Source organism: Hyposmocoma kahamanoa, unplaced genomic scaffold, assembly GCF_003589595.1.
Source record: "Hyposmocoma kahamanoa isolate Upper Pololo Valley unplaced genomic scaffold, ASM358959v1 126853, whole genome shotgun sequence".
Classification (NCBI taxonomy): Eukaryota; Metazoa; Arthropoda; class Insecta; order Lepidoptera; family Cosmopterigidae; genus Hyposmocoma; species Hyposmocoma kahamanoa.
The window spans coordinates 13,440-17,669 of NW_020653449.1; positions in this window are offsets into that span (position 1 = coordinate 13,440).

Genomic DNA, 4,230 nt, shown 5'->3' on the forward strand with positions numbered 1-4,230 from the left:
GACATTTCCATGAACAACCTATATTAATGTGTCGTGTGTACAAAAACACTTTTTTTGGAAGATAAAAACTGTGCAAAGTTCGTAGTCAATCAGAAATACGTATGCAAAAGCGTGTGTCGCATTTTAAAAATTACTTTTTTGCTTATAAAAAAGCAATATAAAATAATAATAACGCTAACAACATAACACAAAATGTGTATAGAGAAGTCCATATCTCGTGTGTTTAAAATATGTTTATAGCAAGATATTAAACAATATACATAAAAAAGTGCGAGGTCAACCAGAAATTTTTACGAAAATTAATTTGCAACGTTTTTAAAATTATTATTTTGCGGAATAAAGAGCAATGTAAGAAAATAATAATGTTGACCACGTACACATTAGAAATTATGATAGAGAACCCTATGTGTCACATGATTAAAAACGACTTTTTTTGTTTTCACTTATCTTTTATCGTGATAAAAGGATATGTGCAATAAGGATAACGATCACAAGCCGAAATAACCGCGGTTGAACCTTTTTGTTATACATCCCTTTGAAAGGAAGTGCGTCGGCATTCTCCTCACGTTTTTCATTGAATAAAGCTTCAAAGCCAATCTCTGCTGTTATTAAAGAGGTCAAGAGCAAGAAGTCCTTCAATCTTTCCAACCAGACTGCAGTTAAGATAAACTGCCAACACAATATTATAAGCACCCTTTCTCTAGCTTTAAAATGGAAAATTTATCAATTTTCCTTCTCTGCTGAGGCACTTGGTGTTTTAATTTAACGTTAAAATTTTTATTATTGAAAACTGTGAATTAAAAAGGCTTAATCGCTCATTTAATTGTCTTTCTGGATTGAATTTGAAAATATTTCTTCTTCAAAACGATATTTAAATGATAGAGATGATTACGAGGTGAACACGTGACATGATGGATGAACATGTTTACTTATATCGTCCTTTTAATTTGAAAGACAAAATAATTTAATTGTACATACAATTCAATATGTTCTAACATATGTATTTTTATTGTCTCAACAGCGACACACGCTTGGTCATAATAACAAATAGGGACATACACATGCTTATACATAACCTTTAGCAGCTGTAGAGCTCTCTGTGAAAGAGTTCGACCAGGGCAGTACTGCCACCTTAACTATTTCTATCGCTAAGCAGTAATGTAAACATTACTGTGTTTTGGTTTTGAAGTGCTAGTGAAATTACAAGCAGATGGGACTTTTCAAGGTATGTCTCAGGGTGACGGGCGCAGCGCAGAGGCCCACAGATCTTTGCGACTTAAAGCTCTGAGCAGCACTGTAACTGTTATGGATGGACGTGTCTTATTTGTCATATTATTGTAACTTTTTTATGAAAAGAAATCGACCTCAAAGTTTGCTTATCAGCTTTTTTATTGGAAGTATTATTACGATCGATATATACGATATACAAGTTTTATTACGATCGATTAACGGAAAGTCAGCAAAACTGGATTCATCCCCTACTTTGCCACCCTTAGAGGTGAAATATTTTCTTCAAATTTAAATGGAACCAATGCGGAGGTCTTCCCAACAAAAAAGAATCATCAAAATCAGTTCACAAATGCCGGAGTAATCGCGTAACATACATACAAAAAAAACAGTCGAATTGAAAACCTCCTCCTTTTTTGAAGTCGGTTAAAAAGTGTGAAATTATTTTACAACGCATACGACTAATAATCGCTTTTTCAGTCGACCTACTGAATAATTTCGTATATACGGAAAACAAAGTAACAGGTTCGCCGTGAACTGGGACATTCTCTTGCGAATTTCATTATTCAGGAACGGTAAGACACACGTTCAGTAAATGTTTGTTGAGGCCATAGTTGCACGCATCAACTGAAAGCGCACTACAACCACCAATTCATCCATTGTGTAACATAAATGTTTAATAAAATTAGTCATCGACGTGCTAAAAAGATGAAGAACAACCGTTGCTGATGAAATAGACCATCTCACCAAGATTTCTTATATTCTGGCATTGCTTCTCACTGATCAGTAGCTGGTTCGTTTATTTATGTCTTGACTCTTCAGCTAGGTGGCACTTGAGTACTTTCAGTGATAGTTCTGTATCTCGGGACAATCCATCAACCATTATCTTTCTTTTTTTTTTATGTTACCAAGTTACGATACGAACAAATCGTGCCGACGCGACGCCTGCCCATCACAGTTGCACAACAGGGGCACTGTTATTGCACTCGTCACCCTGAGACACAAGTTTATAAGTCTTACGTGCCTACAATTTCATCAGCATCCATACCCTTTGAAACCGGAACGCATAATGCTCACATTACCGCTTGAACAATAGAAATAAATAAGGTGGCAGTACCTTCCTGGATGAACTCTTTCACAAGGAACTCTACTGTTACTTAGAAGATTCCGCTCATAGCAGCATCAGTTAACCAAGGTTTAATAGTAAGCGTGCCATATAGGACGCACGTTTAGTATGAATGCGTTCTGAAGTGTGCTGATATCATAATGTTCAAAGTTCTAAGTCTGAGAAATGTCTGAGAGCACTGCTACTGCGCCCGTCACGCTGAGGTCACAGGTCCCATGTGCCTGTAATTTCACCAGCAAACTTATCCTTCAAAACCGGAACTCATTAACGTTCACATTAATTCTTGGCAGCAGAAATAGGTAACGTGGTAGTACTTCCCTAGACGAGCTTTTTTTAGTGGCTGAAGCAGATAGGCGGTACTGTAACCTAGGGACGTGCTTACCAGGTACTTTATAAATATAAACTGGGATTAACTTCAAAAGTAGATGTTTATTGTATTTTTTACATATGTACTTTTTGTGGCTACTTCTAGATCTGCCAAGATGTTCAATTCTCTATCCTATTTTTTTAAACACATTCTAAATACAAAACTATATTCACTCAGCCAGTAGTTCTACTCATAGAGTAGAGCCTAGACTACAGTACTTAGTTATGTACTGCCAACAATAGTCTTGTTTGTATCTTTGGACAATCCATCAACTATCATACACTTTATCTTCTTCCTTTCTTTTCTTTTTTAACTTCAAAATATGCTACGAATTTACCAGCACTACATCAGGTATTAAATATTTTTGACATAATGCTATTGACGCTATTCTTTACAAAATCATCAATCGATAATCCCCCAAAATAAAGTTATTAATGACACAATAACGTGGCACTAATCTCGATCCCTGAAGATTAAAAGCCACGTATTTAGACGAGATACCGGAAAGGAAACTATTGATTCAGAAAACGACTTTATTACAACCAAACAAAGTTCTTAAAGAATGTTAGTAGTTCTTTTATTGAGATCGTGGCAGATAATAGTCGTACAATTTACCTAAGAGGTAAATTATCATGTTATAGACGAGGTAATATTGCTCTTATCTGTTTTTGTCTTCGTTTTACTCTTGTCGTAATAAAAATTGGTTGTGAAAACTTTGATTGAAAATTAAAGTTTGAACAAAATTCAAAAGACATATAAATGTGTTGATTATTATCATTTCATTTATCACGCAAAATAGGCGCCTTGACGTCGAGTTGCGGACACCAGCCCGTTACACCAAGTACCAAGTATTATCATTTAGAAGATTTGAAGTTTAATGAAATTTAGGGATTTGCAGAACCTTATTCAAAGACTTAATAGCATTTACTCTTTATTCAATAGAACAATCTAGAATCATAACAATACCGTTAGCCATGTGGTAGTAATATCCAAATACACTATATTGAGCACACAAAAGCAAACATGTGCGGAGTCATTGATTTGAAACGTTGAAAGCGAACTAACAAGTGTGTAGGGGACATAGTGACGTGTTTGGGGCAAAAGTTGTAACTCACCACGATATTGGATCCTTTGGCTCGAGTAAGCAATTTGGTATGTGTTGCGTAGTATTTCATTTTTCGAAACGGTTTCACTATAGAGAACTTGGAGAGGCCTTTGATAAAGTGAACGAAATTTTTGCTCACCCGTAAACTTTTTTAGTATTTACTTAGTTTACCGTTACCATTTTGCATAATGCGTTTTTTATATGATATCAAGTGACGGGATGGACAAGTCGTGCTCCTGGTGTTAAGTGTCACGTCTGTCCATTGCAGTGCCACTCAGAGCTTTAAAACGCAAAGACCTGAGGGACACTGCCACTGCGCTGCGCCTGTCACCTTCAGACATAACGCAGTAAAGCTGACATTACTACTTGGGGGCAGAAACAGAGCTCTACTGCTATTAAACATGT